Source organism: Ovis aries, chromosome 5 (genome assembly GCF_016772045.2).
Source record: "Ovis aries strain OAR_USU_Benz2616 breed Rambouillet chromosome 5, ARS-UI_Ramb_v3.0, whole genome shotgun sequence".
Lineage (NCBI taxonomy): Eukaryota > Metazoa > Chordata > Mammalia > Artiodactyla > Bovidae > Ovis > Ovis aries.
The window spans coordinates 65,067,924-65,092,164 of NC_056058.1; the positions used below are offsets into that span (position 1 = coordinate 65,067,924).

Here is a 24,241-nt window from a genome sequence, read left to right on the forward strand (position 1 = left end):
TGTCATCTGCATATCTGAAGTTATTGATATTTCTCCCAGCAATCTTGATTCCAGCTTGTGTTTCTTCCAGTCCAGCATTTCTCATGAAGTACTCCGCATATAAGTTAAATAAGCAGGGTGACAATATACAGCCTTGACGTACTCCTTTTCCTATTTGGAACCAGTCTGTTGTTCCATGTCCAGTTCTAACTGTTGCTTCCTGACCTGCATACAGATTTCTCAAGAGGCAGGTCAGGTGGTCTGTATTCCCATCTCTTTCAGAATTTTCCACAGTTTATTGTGATCCACACAGTCAAAGACACAGGCTAAATGTGCTAACCTTTGACTGTCCGTGGACCTGTGCTCAGGTCCCCACTGCAAAACTCAATGCCTCTTCCGGCCACCAACATGATCTGGTCACCGTCAAGGGCAGAGGACAAAATGGCAGTAACAGGAAGGGGGCATCTAGGGATGATTCAGGATGCCACGGGACAGGAAACAAGAGACTGACAGCCTGTCCTGGGAGGCAGGGAGGTGGCAGGAGGCAACTCCTCATGTGAATCGAAGCTCCAAGCCTTTGGGGTGCTTTACAGTTAGAAGACCAATGAAGAAATTCAAGACGGCAACCAGAAAGCATTAAACTTTCAGTGCAGGACCTTTCTCAGTGCATGTTCTGTGTGGCTCTGCTGGACACAAGCCCATGAAGCTGGCCTGACTCCTGGGTTTCTGACTTAAGTTTCTTGGTAAACTTTGGGGCCCTTTGCTGTGATGAGGCAAGAATGGAAACTATCCAGTTTGCAAGAGGAAATCAGGTCTTCAGTTTGACAAAGCTAAATTCCAGATGCCTTTGATGTATCTGGGGAAAGATGTCAAAGAAGCAATTGGAAATCTAAGTCTAGAGCTTTCAGAAGTTCTGGTGGCTTTGAAATGTTCAGGGTCATAACCTAATCATCCTGTTAACTCTTTCTCACAAAAGTAAAGTGCAGCTCCAGACATCTGGATGTTTGGATTCTAGGTAAACAAAGATTTTCTGTGGTGGAATATCTCACACTTTTTAGTAAACCTCTGTATTCATTTGACCATGGCATTCATGAATTTCCAAAGGCCTTGCTTTTTCATATCTTTGCCTATATTCATAATTCCATTTCTTTTGACTGTTGGAATTTCCAAATAGTATTTTTGTTTCTCAAGAAAAAAATAACTCTCCAATTATTCTGACCTTCAGCGTATGTGATTCTATATTGTGTTATAAATGCACAACGAGGGACACTAGAATCTTCTTTCTCTTAAAGTATAATCAAAATGTGCAGCTGGGCTAGATCGTTTTGCCTTAAATATAGTTTAAACTTGAAAACTCTGGGCAACACGCTTGTTATTTGTGTATGTGTGTTTTTTCTTTTTCCATAAATATGTTTCAAAATGAAGCTATTTCAACCACTCACCCTTCCCCTGTTTTATGTGAAAAGGAGTCAAGAGTACAAGAGTTCTGTGCTAAAACGAGTTACGAGATATTTGCCTTCCGGTGATACGTGAGAAAAGCCTTCCTCTAGTGCTTTGCCTGTAGCAGTATCAGGCTCCATGTATCTGTTTTCCTCCCCTAGATGGATTCAGCCCCTAGGCTAGTTCTTTTTTTAAAATTTCTTTTCTTTTATAGGACAAAGTAAGTTAGGGCCTGATAGAACCTGCAGAGATGTGTTATAACTGTGGTTCCTTGTTAAGGCGTGACTGTTGTCTTTGACCTATAGGCAGGACACTTCTAAATGGGGTCTCTTCAAGATGACATCAGAGAAAACTAGGAACATGTTTATCAGAAGCTCTGGATTTTATGCCGTCTCCACCTCCAGTTAATGCTGCAGGCATTCCACTGAGAACGGGGGCATAATTAGAAATTATGTTAGAGAGAAATCTCTTCTTAGAGATAAATATGGGTCTTAAGATTGTCATCTGTATTCACCCTGTTACAGTGGCCTAGTTTAAAGGAATACATCTGTCTCGTACCTTTACTATTGTTAGATGGTAAAGAAAGGATGTTTCAGGGGACCATGTTTAGACTTTATATTTTACAGGGAACTTCCCTAAAGAACCGAATTTATCTGACGTCAGATAAACAAGCAGGATGCCTTGTAAATACGAATCATTCAGTAAATACCCATAAGACTTCAACTGGGCATGATTTGAAGAGTCAGAGCTATACACTCTAGCTCAACAACCCAGAAGGAATCTGAAAAGTTAATTCAGCATACAGATAATAAAAGTTGCCATAAAAAAGCATGGTATTAGGAGCTTAGTGGCATAAAAAAAATAATAGGTAGAAAATCAACCCTGACTCATAAGAATTTAAAGAACACTAAAGCATACAAAATTCATTAGAATTAAATTCTTTTTCAAAATCAGAATAAAATGTATAAATCACTTACTCTAACATTTTACTTCTATAAATGACAACATGCACTACACTCATCAAAATGAGTAACAAAGTTGAGGTTAGACTATGTTCTGCAGCAAGTATTCATTTTAATTCTGTCAACTGGGCTTTCTCTGAAAGTGGCTTTAAGAGTGTTCTTATTGCAGTATCCATGGAATGTGATGATTGATGCCGACTTAGCAACCCACTCCAGTATTCTTGCCTGGAGAATCCCAGGGACGGGGGAGCCTGGTGGGCTGCCATCTGTGGGGTTGCACAGAGTCGGACAGGACTGAAGCAGCTTAGTAGTTGCAGTAGTAGTAGTAGTAGCGTACGAGGTGGTCAAAGCAGTTTTATCAATAGGAAGGAAACTAGCTTATAACCAAGTAGGTTTGAAACAATTGTTATTGTTGTTGTTCAGTCACTAATCATGTCTGACTCTGTTTTGACACCATGGATTGCAGCATGTCAGGCTCCTTTGTCCTCCACTACCTCCTGGAGTTTGCTCAAATTCATGTACATTGAGTCAGTGATGCCATCCAACCATCTCATCCTCTGCTTCATCCTCCTCTTGCCTTCAGTCTTTCCCAGCATCAGGGTCGTTTCTAATAAGTCAGTTCTTCGCATCAGGTGTTCAAAGCATGAGAGCTTCTGTTTCAGCATCAGTCCTTCCAATGAATATTCAGGGTTGATTTCCCTTATGATTGACTGGTTTGATCTTCTTGCTGTCTAAGGGACTCTCAAGAGCCTTCTCCAGCACTGCAGCTGGAAAGCATCAGTTCTTCAGTGCTCAGTCCTGAGGTTTGAGAGACTGGGTGATGTAAGCCCTGCCCAGAAAGTGAACCTGCTTCTGACCAGGCCTTTAGATAAAATTCCATTTTATATTAAAAGTAGTGTTATACATTACCATGAGGCTACAGTTAGCATTAGCCACACTGTGAGAAATTTGGGAAGACAATGTAGATGTTTTAAAAAGATATATGAAGAAAAAAGCTGAAGAGAGAGAAACTTAGATTAAAAGAGACTTAAAAACATTGAGCTTCAGACTTTAATTACTAGGCATAGGAATCACCTGGTATCTGGTTATGATGCATTTCTGCCTGAGGTGGTCTGGGTAGGGTGGGGATTGGCTGAGGTTCTGCATATCTGACAAGCTCCCAGGGAGCCCAGGGTGCTACATCCGGACTACACTTTGAGGAGGTAAGATATAGGAGACAAGCCAACTCAGAGCAATATGTAGACCTAAATTTCATCCTGATTCAAACACTTAACCAAGGAAAGATTCACGAGAAAGTGGAAATCTGAACACTAAATATGGGTGTATTATGATATGAACTGCCCATATTTAGTGTTCGTATTTCCACTTTGATATGAACTATTGTTAAACTTGCAGGTGAAATTCTGGTATTAGATCATGACTAATGAAAAGCTCATTTATTTTATAAAAGTACATAATGAACTTTTTCCAGTTGAAATGCTCTGGTGTCTAGGATGGCTTCAAAATAACCTGGAATAAGGGAGTACGTGGGTTGGAGTATGGATGAAAAATAAGTTTAGTCACGAATTATTAATTGTGCGGGGTTATGGGAGGGATTGGGGGCAGGAGGAAAAAGGGGACGATAGAGGATGAGATGGCTGGATGGCATCACTGACTCAATGGATGTGAGTCTGAGTGAACTCTGGGAGTTGGTGATGGACAGGGAGGCCTGGTGTGCTGTGATTCATGGGGTCACAAAGAGTCGGACATGACTGAGCGGCTGAACTGGAAGTTTTGACACTAGTCTGCCTACTTTTGTATCTTTTTGAAATTTTCCATGAGAAAAATTATTTTGTAACTATCTATTGCCCATGCATAGAAAAAAAAAAAAGGAAAAAACAACTAGAAGTCTGTTCTACAAAATTTAATGGTAGTTATTGGTCATTTTTATTTTCTTCTTTGTGCTGCCCCATAGTTTAAATTTCTGCAAGTCTCCGTGTTATTTTAAAAATCAATACCATTGTTATTTTCTGGAGAGGCCACTCATTACTGGCCCAGCTGAAAGTGTTTAGGCTTGACAAGCAAAACCAAGCCCCACCTGGAAGAACACAGGTGAAATGAATTAAGCTAGTTTTTCCAGTAGAGAGAAAGAGAAACCAGGAAGGGGATAGCACATTTCTTTAGCTTCTTCCTCTGCTGAAGGAAACTTACACTGTGAGAAGAGGCTATGTGGTCTTTTGCAAGGATGAAGCCTTAGAACTAAGGGCTTGAGAGGTGTGGGATAAAAGTCTGGGACATCTTGAGTCAAGCTATTTTAAACTTTTGTCAGAAAAAGTGCCTTAGAAATCCCTGCTTACGGCAAGCATCAGATCCTGCGAGATTGGAGCACCACGTGAATTTGGCCTTCTTACTACGTGTGGTTTGCCAGTGGCTCTGTGACAAGTGCAAGGTAAAAGACTAATGATTTTAAGCCACATAGGCTTTAGACATAACAAAGTTTGGGTGCAAATCCTAGCTGTTCCCCTTAGCTGCTCCGAAGCATTGACAAAGTGGTTTGCCTTCTTTAAGCCTGTATTTCCCCATTTGTAAAACAAAGAAACAACAAGGCCACTTCAGAGGCTAGAAAGAGTACATATACAATAAATAGAAGTTATTCTTGTGGTTATTGCCAGTAGAAAATAAAATATTCACGCCAGCCATTTAAACCAATCTTTGAAGGGTTTCCCACTTTGTTACCTTTTATCTTTTACTTTCTCCTTTTTAGCTGTTAATGGACTTCAGGCTTGACTATTTCCCCAAAGGAGTGCTGAAATGTTCTCAAACTATCAGTTATCTTTATGCATATGGTTGTCACAAAACTACTCAGGTCATACATTCTCCCACGATGCTCCTGAATTAGTGGATAAAATCCTGTGTGAAATGGAAACTCATGTTAAAGAAGAATTGCCCTGGATGTTGTAAGTATAGACTTGGAAAAAATATCTTTTGTACTAAAAAATAAAAATAGTGAAAGTGAAGTCGCTCAGTCATGTCCGACTCTTTGTGACCCCATGGACTGTAGCCCACCAGGCTCCTCTGTCCATGGGATTCTCCAGGCAAGAATACTGGAGTGGATTGCCATTTCCTTCTCCAGGGGATCTTCCCAACCCAAGGATTGAACCCAGGTCTCCTGCATTACAGGCAGACGCTTTACCTTCTGAGCCACCAGGGAAGCCCCCAAAATAAAAGTAGGGCATATGAATTTTGATGAAATGCATTTAAGTGATGTAACAGAAAATTGATGTTGCTCTTTTTTGGAAGCAAAACAAAACCATAAGATAGAGCCACTGAGATGTGGGTTTATTCTGTATGGGCCCTTAGCCTAACATGGCCATTTCCTACCGCTGGGTCAGCTGGCTTGATGGGTCTTTGCTTTACACCTGGACTCTCAGGTGAATTGGTTTAACATCTGCTCATTTCACAACTTCATCCTCATCTAAACCAAAATACTAGTCTTATAAACACATTTTACATTTGTGTGATTATTGTCAGTAGAAAATAAAATATCCTATAAAAGTGTGTCTAAAAGAATTGTAACTTCTGCAAAGAAAGCACCTTTTTTTACTAAAATTGTCCAAGAGTTCATCCATGTTATTACAAACTATAGAGGCTATGCCTAAATTATTCTTCAATGCCAAGAGAGTAGAAATACTACCTTTAGCTGAAGATCCTGAATTTTTTTTTTTAAATCCAAAATTAACAAAAAACATAACTAGGAAAAACAACACTGTAACTAGGGTTAATGAAATCTGTTATGTCCTGCTTGCTTCCTGATTTCTTTCAGGATTTACTTGTTCTCAGGCTTGACCCTGGAAGGTTAAATCAAATCTTGCCCCAGAATAGCAAATCTAGAGACATGGCTTTCTCACATCTGCTAGTATGTGAACTTGTTGTTTTCAGTGTATACAGTGGATGAAGTAAAAGAAAAGCATGTTATTTGCCAGAAAAGTTGTCCTATCTATCAGTGGAAGCTGGAGGAAGCCAGCACCACGCGTGTTATATTTAGTAGAGTACAGGTACTTTACAGCTGTATCTTATACCCCTTCACTGCCTACCTGCTATTGTAGACCAGAGAAAAGCAATAGCTAAAGGATGTATTGAAATTCATAGAATAGAACTGGCATCCCATGAAATCAGGATCCACATAGCTTTAGTTTCTGCCTTAAGGCTGGGAGGGAAAGATCTAAAAATGAACCACGGCATGAATGTTAATGAATTGGACCCCTGAGCTGAAGTAAAGCTATTTTCAGGAGGTAGTGTTAAAATGTAGGAATTGGAGTATAAATTTGTGCTCTACCAGGTGGTAGTAGAAGAACAATGCATAAATTGCTGTTAAATAATTGGTAAGAAATAGCTAGGAGCAGGAGAAATTTATTTTTAATATAAAGGAACACTGAGAAGTACACCAAGAACTCTCCAATGGGTTATCTGGATCATTTCGGATAGATTCCATAGATGATCTGACAGATTTGGGGACATGTGTTGGGGCACTCTTCCAATCTACATCAAATTGCGTTACAGGGTTATGCCATCACAGAGAATTGCAGCTGAAGGACATTTGGTAATAATCTGTCCTAGGGAGTTGAAATTTTTATTAACTGATAGAATTCTTTAAAAATATTGATCAGTGAATATCAGATCATTATGTTGGACACCTGAGACTAATCAAGTCTTATATCAATTATACCTAAATTAAAAAAAAAATCATTGAAACCATTGTCTAACCAACACCCGTCCTTTTTCAACCTTCCTGTCCATTTGCAGTGGTATGAAATGCCTCTTCAGCTACAAAATTATATATGGATGTAATGTCCCCTCCTTCCCTTTTACTAATTTTATAAGTGAAATTCAAGAGACTGGCTTGTAGAAAATTTCATCAGGGTGTAGATAGTAAAGTTAGGATGAGATGGCGTGTCTCCTGTATTTCATCAGATCTTACCTTCATTACATCCCTTTATCACCCAAGAACTCTATTCTACTGGTATTGGGCAAGGATAATACGACACAGGAATTTCTGATGAATTTTGGTGGGTGGAAAGAAAAATGGTATTCAAGGGAGTCTTATTACAAACTCTTCATATTATTCCAAATATGAGGTGATTAACATGGGTATTGGGTGATAGGGTTATGAACAGTACAAAATGTTTGACAGAGAAAATCTCACAGAGGCCGAGTTAATGAGGTGTCACGGCTGGCTAGAATCATTAGAAGACTCCACTGGATCATCTTCTTTTTCATCATTTTCAATGTGCAACTCATTTCCCAGTTTACACTGATCTCTGTGATGACAATCTGAATAGCAATTCAGAGGCTGTTGTAGCCTTTGGGGCTTGACAGAATTCTATACTGATTGGTTTTGTCTTTCAAATCTGAGATCTTCTCCAGATTTGTCTTTTGCACGGGCAAAATATCATAGACCAGTAGGACTTCTTTTGGCTTTGGGTGCTTGTTTTAAAACAAAATAAGCTTGTTTAAAATGAAAGAAGCTCCAGGAAGGAGCAGAACTTTTTTGGGTGTGGTCAGTGTGCTGAAACAGGGAGTTAGGTCCCTTGGAAAATTGATGAGGTCATTCTGTGCCATTTCTGTTTTGTCGTGATTGCTTCATCTCACAGATTTCTCTTTGTATTCTTTTTTCCTTCCTCTGTATGTCTTCAATCTGACACAACAGGAGGGTTTTGCCTCCTCTTTCACTGATATTTTTTGTTATTTTTTTCCTAAGAGCTTGTGGAAATAATCTTCGTTTTTACTCTTCCAAATAAGTTTATTTCGTTTACTATAATTTTAAGTAGTGTATAGAATAAAACTTTACCACCTTCTTCAGCTCAAAATAAACCTCCTAACACAATGGGGGATTCAAAAGCATTCCTAAGAAATCTGGTGAGGATGGAAGAGAGGAAAATAGGCATTCTACTGAAGCAGTGTCAAAGACTGAAACCAGTCCCCAGACTTCCTTAGAATTGCTAGCTAGCTGTGTGATAAAGTTTGGTCTATTTGGTATTACTTTATGGTTTAACATATGTATTACATCAGCAGTAGATAATCCTATTTTCCCCCAATTCCGTCTCACCTTTCAGATATTTGAATTTTTATTCAAACTTTTCTCGGTTTTGCAATGATGGAGTTCTGAACTTGGGCCGTGTGTATCTCGGTAATAAGCTTCAAACATTTTTTTTTTTTTAAATAGGGTATGTAACAGGTTGCATTTGGGCATTTGCTAGAGACTTTCTTTGCTGTACTTCCTGGGCTTCCAAATAAGATGTGCAATGACTTTACAGAGGAACCAGGGAGTAAAATAGCTGTCATCTCTTCGCTCAGAGAAGGCAGTGGCAACCCACTCCAGTACTCTTGCCTGGAAAATCCCGTGGACAGAGGAGCCTGGTAGGCTGCAGTCCATGGAGTCGCTGAGTCCAACATGACTGAGGACTTCACTTTCACTTTTCACTTTCATACATTGGAGAAGAAAATGGCAACCGACTCCAGTGTTCTTGCCTGGAGAATCCCAGGGACAGCGGAGCCTGGGAGGCTGCCGTCTATGGGGTCGCAGAGTCGGACATGACTGACACGACTTAGCAGCAGCAGCAGCAGCATCTATTCACTGCTTACCGTGGGCTCAACACCAGGCCAAATGCTTTACATGTAATATGTTTGTTCATAATTCTAAGACTATTGGGAAAATATAATTATTAATTCCATTTTATGTTTGGGGAAATTTATGTTTCAGACAGGTAAGTTGATCAAGTCATACAGCTAGTTTCTTGGCCTGGGTTCTCCTTTAAGCAATCTCCAGGGAAATGACTACCTCGAGCAGGAGTAAAGTAACAAGGAGTGAAGGAGAGAACCAATATGTGACTTGTTACTGAGTTGTACACCGATAGTAAGTTTATTGTTCGAATTTGCTGGAAGGATAGTTTGAGGAGCTTTTTAGAAAATGCATCTTAAAACCTTAAAGCCTAGGGGATGAAAGGGAAACATGTACTCATTGGCTGTTGTCCTACTCTGACTTCTAGATTATGCATTTCTGAGTGCCAGTGGGTCCCACTGAGGTCTCCCATCGCATCGTCAGTGAATTCCTGGGACAAGTACTTGCACTAGGTATGTGTCTAGGGCCCAAAGGAAGATGCTGTCAGTGTGCACCACTGTGAAGCTGGATAAGAGCCTGCTTAAAACTGATTGTTCCAGCAAGCAGTAGAATCAGGGGTGGATGAGAAGTTGAGTGCTGATTCAGAGGAGGAACCAGAGCTGGATCCCAAAGGAGCCAAATTCTGAACCCAAGCCAGTCTGTTTCTAAAACATGCTGACTTTGCCACCATCCACTGTGATCTTCAAATGCAATATTGGACTCATTAGGTGTGTTCTTTTGGGGTCTGTTTTAAGCATGTGACCATCTTTCTTGATGGAAAAGAATGCCTTGACTAATGCAGCAGAAGTGAAGTTCATCTTTAGCAGTTCTCAATATCTTTGCTTCCTTTCCCCCTCTTTGCTGCTCTTGGGCCCTGCTGTTTCAGTACCCATTTGGTCCACTCTTGTGTAATGGGCATCACACCTGTAATCCATCCCTTCTTTTACGAGCATATCTGTTGCAATCAAAATAGGAGGATGGAGAAGCCAGGAATTTTAATAAAACCTGTATTTTAAATATTCTTCTCCCTTGCAGGGTGTGGCCTTGACCCAAGCATTTCCTGTCTTCTGAGCCTGAATTTATTTGCCCAAGAAGAGATATAATATTTGCATGATAGGATTATGTATGAAAGGGGAAAGGTAGAAGGGGGAAAATGTCTCTGAAAACACTTGGATAACTGCCCTCCTTACCCCCTCCCTCATTTTGTCCTCTTACAGATCTTAAGGGGACCTACACCCATTAAGCATATTTCAAATAAGATATATGTCTTTTGTGACTTCTCTCTGATGGTATTTGGCTCCGTTCTCCTGAACAGAAAATACATAGTAAGAATAAGTCACCATTTGGCAAACTCCTTCCTGTTTTTAAGACCCATCTCGGATGTCAGATCTCTATGAAGCCCCCTTCCCTCCATCGATACCACAGTCAATTGCCCATATCCGGCTTTTCCCAGTAATTTTTCTCTCTAACTCCAGCCTTCTGTTCTCTTATGGGGATTGAAGGAGGACAGTTCAGCAATAACATGTTCAGGGCCAAATAAATCCCAGATAGTATTCGATTTATTCTTTAGGATAAAAGTTTCTTACCAAACTCAGAATCCAGAGCAGTAGGAATATGGGAGTGTCTTCTCTGGCCTATCAGCTTGTCCCCAAGTGCCAGTCACTATTTGGGAGCCCTCATCGTCCAGTCTTGAGGTTTGTCATCTAGTACTCCCTGCCCTTACACACACTGTACTAGGTCAGCAGAGAGTCTTCCTTTCACCCTCCTCTGTATAGTCTTTAATCTTCATTTGCTTTCCTGACTCCTCAACCCCACCCTATACCTCAGCATCTTCTACTTGTCTTTTTTCCATTAATCAACAAAATGTTTTATTATATTGGTGAACTTATAAAAGGTTATAAACATATATTGTTTTTAAATTCTTTTCAAAAATTAATAAAATAATTGCATATTAAACAACTCCCACCAAAATATATGAATTATTTGAACGTTGAATATACAAATGTGATGATTATTGTTGATATATTTAACATTTTTTTTTATTGGTCTACTGGCCACAGCTCTCTCAGGTACTATACTTCAAGTGTTTCCCTGAAGAATATTTTTGAAATATGATCTTAATTTTTTAAAAATATAATTGCCTGCAGTCTTCATCAAAGATGCATCTTATACTTTTTTTCCCCTCTACTTTCTAAGAATTGGCATCTCCTGTAATCCAGCCTCCCTCTGCATCTTAGCACACTGTGCTCGCAGGACTTTTCAGCCTGATCAGTTTCTGTTCCTGGACAGAGCAGCACAAAGACAGATGTTTTTTGTTTTAATGTGATTTCTAAAAATTCTGTGGTTTGGCCTCAGAATAAAGCATCTAAAAGACAACCAATATTAATGAAGTTATGAAAATTAACTTCTTACTGTCATTTTAACTAAACCTTCTCATATAAATATCTGGTTATGTTTTCCAGCCTTGAGTTGAATTAACAAAAAGACAACCTCTCCACCCAAAAAACCCTTTCTGTTATCTTTTTCTGGGAAAGTGCCAAACTTTAGGGAAGGCAATAGAATAGAAACAATTTTGGTTCTTTTCCCTCTTGGAGTATCTTGCTGTACTATTATCATTCACGTTTTTTCTTTATTAGAAAATTTTATTAACTATAAATTCATATACAGTTGTAGGAAATAATGCAGAAAGATCCCTTGTATACTTTTTCAAGTTTCATTCACTAGAAATGAATGCGTAACTGTCTTAGAATTCACAAGAAGGATATTGACATTGATATACTCTGCTGTTGCTAAGTCGCTTCAGTTGCGTCCGACTCTGTGCGACCCCATAGACGGCAGCCCACCAGGCTCCTCTGTCCCTGGGCTTCTCCAGGCAAGAACACTGGGGTGGGGTGTCATTTCCTTCTCCATGCTACACTCTAGCAATCTTATTCAGATTTCTGCAATTTTACTTGTCCTCATGTGCACCTGTGTGTGCATATGTGTGCTAAGTGCTATACATTTTCATCACCTGGTTCATGGATCACTTTCACAGGCAAGACACTTAACATTTTCAATCTCACAGATGCTCTCGTGTTTCCCTTTTGTAACCATACCCACCTCTTCCCTCCACACCTCTGTATCTCACTCTTGGCAACCACCATACTGCCCTCCATTTTTGACAAATATTGTCATTTCAGAAGTGTCCGGTAAAATGAATATTACAGTATGTGACCTTTTGTAATTAGCTTTAATTCAGCATAATTTCTTGCAGATTCATCCGAGTTGTTGTGTGTATCAAGTTGTTCCTTTTTATTACTGAGTCCTATTCCATGGTGTGCAAGTTTGTTAAATGTTCATCCTTTGAAGAACAGCTGGTCTGATTCCAGTTTTTAGCTATTACAGATACAGCCACTATGAATATTCATGCACCAGTGTTTGTATAAACGTAAGTTTTCACTTGTTTGGAATATGCAAAGAGTGCATAAATGGAGTAAATGCCCAGGAGAACTGTTGTTGGGTCATATGATAGTTGCCTGTTTAATTTTTTATTTAAAAACAATTCAGAACTGTTTTTTCCAAAGCAGCTGTGACAGTTTAAAATGCCAGCAGCAATATGTGAGTCACCCAGATCTTCAACATCCTTGCCAGCAGTTGGTGTTGTCACAATTCTTTTTTAATTTTACAAATCTGATAGGTGGATAGTGTTATCTCACTGTGGTTTTATTTGTATTATAATGATGTTGAACATCTTTTCATTTGCTTGTTTGCCATCTGTATATCCTCTTCAGTGAAACTGTTTATCTGTTGTGCCCTTTTTCTAGTTGTATTGTTCTTTTAGTGTTGGGCTGTAAGACTTCTGTACATATTCAAAACACTAGTCTTTCCTTGAATATGTGATTTGCAAATATTTCCTATCAGTCTATAGTTTGTCTTTTGGTCCTCTTTGCATAGAATTTCAAAGACCTAATGTGGTTTATTTTAATGAGTCCCATTTGACTGTTTTTGTGTGTTGTGGTATAAAATTTAAGAACTGCTGTCCTAGTCCTATTTACAGATTTTTCTTCTTTTTTTTCCTAAAAGTTTTACAGGTTTGTTTTGCATTTCACTTTTTATGAGATAACATTGGTATAAGGTGTGAGGTTTAGAACATAATTCAATTTTTGCCTGTAGATGTTGAGTTGTTCCAGCAAAATTTGTTGAAAAGACTTCCCTTCCCTCCATTGAATTGGATTTCTTTGTCAAAAATCAATTGAGGATATCTTTATGGATCTATTCCTATCTCTTCTATTCTGTGTCCATGTCCCCAACAACACAACATTGTCATGATTACTGTAGTTTTCTCAGAAACCTTAATTTCAGGTAGAATAATTCCCCCTACTCTTACTTCATTTGCTTTTTTTGTAAAGACAACTTTAGATACTCAAGAGCCTGTGCCTTTTCAATTCAGTTTTAGGAAAAAACAAAAACAACTTTGCTTGATGTTTGATAGGCATTGCTTTCAACCTATAGATACATTGGAGGAGAAATGACATCTTTCCTATGTTGAGTATTTCAGTTCATGAATATAGTGTATTTTTCCATTTGTTTAGAACTTCTTTTATTTCTTCATCAAAACTTTATAGAGTGTTTTTATATACAAATGGTTCAGAGGTTAAAGCGTCTGCCCACAATGCGGGAGGCCTGGGTTCGATTCCTGGGTCGGGAAGATCCCCTGGAGAAGGAAATGGCAACCTACTCCAGTATTTTCGCCTGGAGAATCCCATGGATGGAGGAGGCTGGTGGGCTACAGCCCATGGGTTCACAAAGAGTCAGACACGACTGAGCGACTTCACTTTCACTTTAATAGTCTATACCAGTTTTACCTGTATATTTCTATATTTCTTTCTTTGAAGTGATTATGGGTGGTTATGTGTGTTTCAGTTTCTGCATGTAAATTTGTAGTATACAGGAATGTAATTGATTTTTAAAAATTTGTTTATTTTTGGCTGTGCTGGGCCTTGGTTGCTGTGCGCAGGCTTTCTCTAGTTGTGGCAAGCAGGGACTGTTCTCTGGCTGTGGTGTGCAGGCTTCTCACTGAGGAAGCTGCTCTTGTTGTGGAGCACAGGCTGTAGGTGCAAGGGCTTCAGAGGTTTAGTTGCCCTGCAGCATGTGGAATCTTCTTGGACCAAGAATCAAACCTGTGTCCCCTGCGTTATCCATTGGACCATCAAGGAAGTCCGTAGAAATGAAATAGATTTTTTAGTGCATATCTTATCAGTGACCTTATTGAACTCATTTATTACTTCCATTTTTTTTTTTAGAATCTTTGAGATGTTCTGTGTTGACAATATAATTTTGTCTCTCCTTTACAACCTGCCTGCTCTTCATTTCTTCCTCTTGTGTTGTTGCAGTAGCTACGCTTCCAGTACTGTGTTAAGCCTTGGAGGGGAGCATTCAGCCTTTTACCATTAAGTATGATGTTAAATAGCTTTTTTTGATAGATGGTTTTTATCCATTTGAAGTTATCTCCCTTTATTCCTGATTTTTTAAAGAGTTTTAAAATCAGAATTTGGTGTTAGATTTAATCAAATGTTTTCATCTGTCATTTGGTATAATCATATCATTTTTGTTCTTTAACTTCTTTATATACTTGATTTTATATATATATATATGTATATATATATGTATATATGTGTGTATATATATGTATATATATATATGTATATATGTATATGTATATATATATATATGTGAAGTTGAACCTGTCTTATTTTTTTGAAATATATCTCACTTGGTTCAGTTCAGTTCAGTCACTCAGTTGTGTCTGACACTTTGTGATCCCATGAATCGCAGCACGCCAGACCTCCCTGTCCATCACCAACACCCGGAGTTTTCCCAAATCATGTCCATCGAGTTGGTGATGCAAACCAGCCATCTCATCCTCTGTTGTCCCCTTCTCCTCCTGCCCCCAATCCCTCCCAGCATCAGAGTCTTTTCCAGAGTCAACTCTTTGCATGAGGTGGCCAAAGTACTGGAGTTTCAACTTCAACATCAGTCCTTCCAATGAACACCCAGGACTGATCTCCTTTAGGATGGACTGGTTGGATCTCCTTGCAGTCCAAGGGACTCTCAAGAGTCTTCTCCAACATCACAGTTCAAAAGCATCAATTCTTCGGCACTCAGCTTTCTTCACAGTCCAACTCTCACATTCATAAATGACCACTGGAAAAACCATAGCCTTGACTAGACGGACCTTTGTAAGCAAAGTAATGTCTCTGCTTTTGAATATGCTGTCTTGGTTGATCATAACTTTCCTTCCAAGGAGCCGGAGTCTTTTAATTTCATGGCTGCAATCACCATCTGCAGTAATTTTGGAGCCCCCCAAAATAAAGTCAGCCACTATTTTCACTGTATCCCACTTTATTTCCCATGAGGTGATGGGACCAGATGCCATGATCTTCGTTTTCTGAATGTTGAGCTTTAAGCCAAACTTTACACTCTGCTCTTTCACTTTCATCAGAGGCTTTTTAGTTTTTCTTCACTTTCTGCCACAAGGGTGGTGTCATCTGCATATCTGAGGTTATTGATATTTCTCCCGGCAATCTTGATTCCAGCTTGTGCTTCTTCCTGCCCAGCATTTCTCATGATGTATTCTGCATATAAGTTAAATAAGCAGGGTGACAGTATACCGCCTTGACGTACTCCTTTTCCTATTTGGAACCAGTCTGTTCTTCCTTGTCCGGTTCTAACTGTTGCTTCCTGACCTGGATATAGGTTTCTCAAGAGGCAGGTCAGGTGGTCTGGTATTCCCATCTCTTTCAGAATTTTCCACAGTTTATTGTGATCCACACAGTCAAAGGCTTTGGCATAGTCAATAAAGCAGAAATAGATGTTTTTCTGGAACTCTCTTGCTTTTTTGATGATCCAGTGGATGTTGGCAATTTGATCTCTGGTTCCTCTGCCTTTTCTAAATCCAGCTTGAACATCTGGAAGTTCACGGTTCATGTATTGCTGAAGTCTGGCTTGGAGAATTTTGAGCATTACTTTACTAGTTTGTGAGATGAGTGCAATTGTGTGGTAGTTTGAGCATTCTTTGGCATTGCCTTTCTTTGGGATTGGAATGAAAACTGACCTTTCCCAGTCCTGTGGCCACTGCTGAGTTTTCCCAATTTGCTGGCATATTGTGTGCACCACTTTCACAGCATCATCTTTCAGGATTTGAAATGGCTTAACTGGAATTCCATCACCTCCACTAGCTGTGTTCGTAGTGATGCTTCCTAAGGCCTGCTTGACTTCACATTCCAGGATGTCTGGCTCTAGGTGAGTGGTCACACCATCATGATTATCTGGGTCATGAAGATCTTTTTGTACAGTTCTTCTGTATATTGTTGCCACCTCTTCTTAACATCTTCTGCTTTTATTAGGTCCATACCATTTCTGTCCTTTATCGAGCCCATCTTTGCATGAAATGTTCCCTTGATAACTCTGATTTCCTTGAAGATGTCTCCAGTCTTTCCCATTCTGTTGTTTTCCTCTATTTCTTTGCATTGATCACTGAGGAAGGCTTTCTTATCTCTCCTTGCTATTCTTTGGAACTCTGCATTCAGATGCTTATATCTTTCATTTTCTCCTTTGCTTTTCACTTCTCTTCTTTTCCCAGATATTTGTAAGGCCTCCCCAGACAGCCATTTTGTTTTCTTGCATTTCTTTTCCATAGGGATGTTCTTGATCCCTGTCTCTTGTGCAATGTCACAAACCTCCGTCCATAGTTCATCAGGCACTCTCTCTATCAGATCTAGTCGCATAAATCTATTTCTCACTTCCACTGTATAATCATAAGGGATTTGATTTAGGTCATACCTGAATGGTCTAGTGGTTTTTCCTACATTCTTCGATTTTAGTCTGGATTTGGCAATAAGGAGTTCATGATCTGAACCACAGTCAGCTCCTGGTGTTGTTTTTGTGGACTGTATAGAGCTTCTCCATCTTTGGCTGCAAAGAACATAATCAGTCTGATTTTGGTGTTGACCATCTGGTGATGACCATGTGTAGTCTTCTCTTGTGTTGTTGGAAGAGGGTGTTTGCTATGACCACTGTGTTCTCGTGGCAATACTTTTAGCCTTTGCCCTGCTTCATTCTGTACCTCAAGGCCAAATTTGCCTGTTACTCTACATGTTCCTTGACTTCCTCCTTTTGCATTCCAGTCCCCTATAATGAAAAGGACATCTTTTGTGGGTGTTAGTTCTAGAAGGTCTTCTAGGTCTTCATAGAACCATTCAACTTAAGCTTGATCAGTGTTACTTGTTGGGGCATAGGCTTGAATTACCATGATATTGAATGGTTTGCCTTGGAAATGGACAGAGATCATTCTGTCATTTTTGAGATTGCATCCAAGCACTGCATTTCAGACTCTCTTGTTGACCATGATGGCTACTCCATTTCTTCTAAGGAATTCCTGCCCGCAGTAGTAGATATAATGGTCATCTGAGTTAAATTCACCCATTCCAGTCCATTTTAGTTTGCTGATTCCTAGAATGTCGACGTTCACTCTTGCCATCTCCTGTTTGACCACTTCCAATTTTCCTTGATTCATGGACCTAACATTCCAGGTTCCTATGCAATATTGCTCTTTAGAGTATTGGACCTTGCTTCTATCATGAGTCACATCCACAACTAGGTATTATTTTTGCTTTGGCTCCATCCCTTCATTCTTTCTGAAATTATTTCTACATTGATCTCCAATAGCATATTGGGCACCTACCAACCTGGGGAGTTCCTCTTTCAGTATGCTATCATTTTGCCTTTTCATAGTGTTCATGGGGTTCTGAAGGCAAGAATACTGAAGTGGTTTGCCATTCCTTTCTCCAGTCGACCATATTCTGTCAGACCTCTCCACCATGACCTGTCCATCTTGGGTGGCCCCAGAAGGCATGGCTTAGTTTCACTGAATTAGACAAGGCTGTGTTCTGTGTGATCAGATTGGCTAGTTTTCTGTGATTATGTTTTCAATGTGTCTGCCCTCTGATGCCCTCTCTCAGCACCTACCATCTTACTTGGGTTTCTCGTACCTTGGACGTGGGATATCTCTTCACAGCTGCTGCAGCAAAGCACTGCCACTGCTCCTTACTTTGGATGAGATTGTCCCTCCTGACCTTGAATGTGGAGTAGGTCCTCTTGGCACTCCTGCACCCTCGTAGCTGCTGCTCCTTGGAGGTGGGGTAGCTGCTGTCGGCCGCGGCCCCTGACCTCAGACGTGGGGTTGCTCCTCTCGGCCCCTGCCCCTGACCTCAGATGTGAGATAGCTCCTCTCAGCCGCTCCTGCGCTGTCACAGCCTGGTTCTCTTGGTCGCCGTCCCTGACCTTGGGCTACCCTTGACCTCACTTGGTTATCTTATGTTAATTCTTTTTACATATTGTTAGGGTTGGTTATTATTGTATTTATAATTTTTATATCTAAGTTCATGAGAGATACTGATCTACAGTTTCGATTATTTTACTCTTTTTTTGGACTGTCTTTGATTTTGGTATCAGAGTGATAGTGGCCTCATAAAATGAGTTGGAAAGCGTTCTCACATCTATTTTCTGGAAGAGATTGTGTAACATTAATATTTCCCTTTAAATGTGTGGTAGAATTCTCCAGTGAAACCATCTGGGCCTGAAGATAACTTTACAGGAACATTTAAATTATTCAGTTTATATGGTTTAGGGCTATTAGAGGCTTCCCTGGTTGCTCAGGCAGTAAAGAATCTGCCTGCAATGAGGGAGACCTGAGTTCAATCTCTGAGTTGGGAAGATCCCTGGATAAGGGAATGAAACCCACTCTAGTATTCTTGCCTGGAGAGTTCCATGGACAGAGGAGCCTGGCAGGCTGCAGTCCCTGAGGTCACAGAGTGAGACATGACTGAGCAACTTAGCATAGCAGGGCTACCAGATAATCTGTTTAATCTTGATTGTATTTTGGTAGTGTATCAGTTTTCTAGTCTACTGTAACAAATTACAATAAACAATGATTTCAAATAATAAAAATTTATTATCTTATATTTTTATAGTCAGAAGTGTGATATATGTCTCCCTGAACTCAGATCAAGGTGCTAGCAGGGCTGCATTCTTTTCTGGAAGACAAAGGACGAATGTATTACCTTGCATTTCCCAACTTCTAGAGAATGCCAGCTTTCACTGACTTATGGGGGCTTCCCTGGAGGCTCAGATGATAAAGAATCTGCCTGCAATGTGGGAGACCTGGGTTCAATTCCTGGCTGGGGACAATCCCTTGGAGGAGGGCCTAGCAGCCCACTGCAGTATTCTTGCCTGGAGAAATCCATGGACAGAGGAGCCTGGCTGGCTACAGTCCATGGAGTTGCAAAGAGTCAGAGACTACTGAGGGACTAACACTTTACTTTCTCCATCTCAAAACTGGTCAACTTAATCATCAGTGCAAAGTCCCTTTTGGCTTATAACATACTCATAGTTTCCCAGGATTAGGATATTGACATTTTGAGGGCCCTTTTTTCTTCCTACCCTAGGTAGTTTGTGATTTTCCACATATTGAACCATTTCTTCTAAGTTGTCAAATTTATGAGTATAAAGTTGTTTGTAGTACTTTTTTAATTGCCACAGGATCTGTAATGATATCCATTATTTCATTTTTTATATTAGTGATTTGGTTTTTTTCTCTATTTTTACTTTTATCAGTTTTGATAGGGCTTCCCTCGTGGCTCAGAGGTTAAAGCATCTGCCTGCAATGTGGGAGACCTGGGTTCAATCCCTGGGTCGGGAAGATCCCCTGGAGGAGGAAATGGCAACCCATTCCAGTATTCCTGCTTGGAGAATCCCATGGACGGAGGAGCCTGGTGGGCTACAGTCCATGGGGTTGCAAAGAGTCAGACACGACTGAGCAACTTCACTCAGAGGTTTATTAATTATACCAACTTATTTGAGGAACCAGCTTTTTGTTTCATTCATTTCTTCTATTGGTTTTCTATTTTCAGTTTGATTGAATTTTTTACTCTGGTCCTTCCTTACATTAACTTTTCTTAAGATTTTTGCTCTTTTTCCCAGTTTTTGAAATGGAAGTTGTTATTGACATGAAACCTTCCATAATTTTTAATCTAAGCATTGAATTTAGTTCAGTTGCTCAGTAGCTCAATCTTTGCGACCCCATGGACTGCAGCACAACAGGTTTCCCTGTCTATCACCAACTCTTGGAGCTTGCTCAAATTCATGTGCATCAAGTTGGTGATGCCATCCAGCCATCTCATCCTCTGTAATCCCCTTCTCCTCCTGCCTTCACTCCTTCCCAGCATCAGGGTCTTTTCCAAGGAGTCAGTTGTTCGTATCAAGTGACCAAAGTATTGAAGCTTCAGCTTCAGCATCAGTCCTTCCAATGAATATTCAGGACTAATTTCCTTTAGGATTGACAGATTTGATCTCCTTGTATTAATTGCTATGAATTTTCTTCTTATCACTGCTTCAGCTATACCGTATACCTTTATATACCGTGTGTTTTGCTTTCATTTAGCTCTGTTTAAATTTCTTTGAATTCTTTTACTCATAGATTCTTCAGAAATGTTATTTAGTTTTCATCATTTTTGAAATTTTTCTGTTGTCTTTCTATTACTGATTACTAGTTTGATTCCAGTATTTTTGAAAATATTCTCTATATATGATCAATTATTTTAAATTTGAGGTTTGTTTTATTATTCATTAAATGTTACATAAGTGTTTCTTTTTTGTGGTTTTAATCCCTTGGTTGTGTCCAACTCTTCTGCAACTCCATGGACTATAGTCCATCATGTTCCTCCATGGTCTCTTGAAAAAGTATACTGTTGTGGGGAATGTTCTAGATACTTTAGTTTGATAACATTGTTCAGATCGTCTATATCCTTGCTGCTTTCCTGACAGTAGTTTTATAAATTATTGAGATGTAAAATCCCATAATTGTGTATTTATCAATTTCTCTTTAATCTTATAAACTTTTATTTTTAAAATTTATTTATTTTAATTGGAAGTTAATTACTTTACAATATTGTATTGGTTTTGCCATACATCAACATGAATCTGCCACAGGTATACACATGTTCCCCATCCTGAACCCCCTTTTAAAATGTATTTTGAGGCTCTGTTGTTTCATGCGTACACATTTATGATATGTTTTCCTGGTAGTTTGATTCTTTTTTCAAGAGGTATTTCCCCTTTGGGTTTTAGTAATTTTCTTTGCTCTAAAATCTACTTTATTAGATTTTAGTATAGCCACTTCTACTTTTTTGAATTAATGTTGACAAATATTTTTTCCATCCTCTTAGTTTATCTTTGTCATTGGGGTTTGAAGTGAATTTCTTATGAGAAGGATATAATTGTCTTGTGTAAATTTTATTCCACTTTACAAATCTGTTTTGAATGATATACTTATATCATTTAAGTTTATGGTAAATATTTACAAATAGCCATATGATCTGTGTTATAAAAAAAAATTACTGATGAAGGATAACACAATTGGAAGAAACAAATCTTCTGGTTCCAAAATTTAGTACAGAGCTGTGGAGCCAAGAAAGTATTATTCAGGTCTAAGGATAAACATCCAGATCAATAAGAATTGAGAGTCTCAGAATGAACTTGCGCATTTACTTATGGTCAACTGATTTTTGACAAGGATGTTGAGTGGAGAGAGAATAGTCTTTCCCACAAGTTATGCTGGTAGAGCTGGATAGCCACATGAGAAGAATGAATGTGGAACCAAATCTCACACCATATACAATAGTCAATGCAAACTGCATATAAGAGCTAAAATTAAACATACCAGAAGACAACAGTGGCATAAATTTTTAAGACTTTCAGTTAGGAATAGTTTCTGAGAGATAACAGTGAGAACACAGCAATTAAAACAACAGATAAACTGGACTTAATCAGAATTAAAATTTTCTGCTTTAAAAGACACTATCAAGAAAATAAGATAACACTAGAATAGACAAAAATATATATTGTATATTCATATATATCATGTATCTGAAAATGAACTTGTGTCTAGACTATATAAAGAGAAATTATTTCAATACATTTTTCAAAACTATACATGAGATCAAGAAGCAAATGAAAAGATTTGCATGAGGAGATATGTCGTTGTGATTTTGATTTGTATTTCCGTAATGATTGGTGATGTTAAGCAAATTTTCATGCACCTGATAGCTTTGTGTATGCCTTCTTTAAAAAAATGTTCAGGTCTTCTTACCATTTTTTAAAACCAGGTTATAGGTTAGAAAACCATTAATTTGTATGAGCCCTTTATATAAATTGGATGTTAATTCCTCAGTGATCAGTGCAAAGAAATAGAGGAAAACAATACAATGGGAAAGACTAAAGATCTCTTCAAGAAAATTAGAGATACCAAGGGAACATTTCATGTAAAGATGGGCTCAATAAAGGACAGAAATGGTAAGGACCTAAATAGAAGCAGAAGATGTTAAGAGGAGGTGGCAAGAATACACAGAAGAACTGTACAAAAAGATCTTCACTACCCAGATAATCGCAATGGTGTGATCACTCACCTAAAGCCAGACATCTGGAATGTGAAGTCAAGTGGGCCTTAGAAAGCATCACTACAAACAAAGCTAGTGGAGGTGATGGAATTCCAGTTGAGCTATTTCAAATCCTGAAAGATGATGCTGTGAAAGTGATGCACTCAATATGCCAGCAAATTTGGAAAACTCAGCAGTGGCCACAGGACTGGGAAAGGTCAGTTTCATTCCAATCCCAAAGAAAGGCAATGCCAAAGAATGCTCAAACTACCACACAATTGCACTCATCTCACACGCTAGTAAAGTAATGCTCAAAATTCTTCAGGCCAGGCTTCAGTAATATGTGAACCGTGAACTTCCAGATGTTCAAGCTGGTTTTCGAAAAGGCAGATGAACCAGAGATCAAATTGCCAATATCTGCTGGATCATGGAAAAAGCAAGAGAGTTCCAGAAAAACATCTATTTATGCTTTATAGACTATTTCAAAGCCTTTGACTGTGTGGATCACAATAAACTGTGGAAAATTCTGAATACCAGACCACCTGACCTGCCTCTTGCAAAATCTATATCCAGATCAGGAAGCAACAGTTAGAACTGGACATGGAACAACAGACTGGTTCCAAATAGGAAAAAGAGTACGTTAAGGCTGTATACTGTCACCCTGCCTATCTAACTTATATGCAGAGTACATCATGAGAAACGCTGGGCGGGAAGAAGCACAAGCTGGAATCAGGATTGTTGGGAGAAATATCAGTAACTGAGATATGCAGATGACATCACCCTTATGGCAGAAAGTGAAGAAGAACTAACAAGCATCTTGATGAAAGTGAAAGAGAGTGAAAAAGTTGGCTTAAAGCTCAACATTCTGACAACTAAGATCATGGTATCTGGTCCCTCACTTCATGGCAAATAGATGGGGAAACGGTGGAATCAGTGGCAGGCTTTATTTTCTGAGCTCCAAAATCACTGCAGATGGTGACTGCAGCCATGAAATTAAAAGATGCTGGCTCCTTGGAAGGAAAGTTATGACCAACCTAGACAGCATATTAAAAAGCAGAGACATTACTTTGCCATCCAAGGTCTGTCTAATCAAGGCTATGGTTTTCCTGTGGTCATGTATGAATGTGAGAATTGGAGTATAAAGAAGCCTGAGTGCTGAAGAATTGATGCTTTTGACCTGTGGTGTTGGAGATGACTCTTGAGAGTCCTTGAACTGCAAGGAGATCCAACCAGTCCATCCTAAAATAGATCAGTCCTGGGTGTTCATTGGAAGGACTGATGTTGAAACTGAAACTCCAATACTTTGGCCACATGATGTGAAGAGCTGACTCATTGGAAAAGACCCTGATGCTGGGAAAGATTGAAGTCAGGAGGAGAAGGGGACGACAGAGGATGAGATGGTTGGATGGCATCAGCGACTCAAAGGACATGAGTTTGAGTAAGTCCGAGAGTTTTGTGATGGACAGGGAGGCCTGGTCTGCTGTAGTCCAAGGGGTCACAAAGAGTCTACGTGACTGAGCAACTGAACTGAACTTATCAGTCTCATTACATGTAAATATCTTCTCCAATTCAGTAGGTTGCCTTTTTTGTTTTGCCAATAGTTTCCTTTCCTGTACAAAAGCTTTGAAGTTTAATGGGGTTCCATTTGTTTATTTTTGCTTTTATTTTATTTGCCTTAGGAGACAGAGCCAAAGAAATATTGCTGCAATTTATGTCAAAGAATGTGCTGCCTATGTTTTCTTCTAGGAGTT

The 24,241-nt window shown here is 39.2% G+C and overlaps 1 protein-coding gene across 4 annotated transcripts in view; it reads left to right on the top strand.

The window, feature by feature from the left end:
- The window catches only part of SGCD (sarcoglycan delta), a 1,058,523-nt gene that overhangs the window by 387,672 nt on the left and 646,610 nt on the right, over positions 1 to 24,241 (top strand). Inside the window, exons 1-3 of one of the 4 annotated variants that reach the window (XM_060415951.1) lie at positions 4,533 to 4,809; positions 5,125 to 5,317; positions 9,407 to 9,491. The exons of 2 other annotated variants lie outside the window; for them this stretch is intronic. The gene's annotated coding sequence lies outside the window, so the exon portion shown is untranslated. Of the gene's footprint in view, positions 1 to 4,532; positions 4,810 to 5,124; positions 5,318 to 9,406; positions 9,492 to 24,241 lie in introns of those variants that run through there. One more of the 4 variants, XM_042250672.2, reaches the window with a different exon arrangement.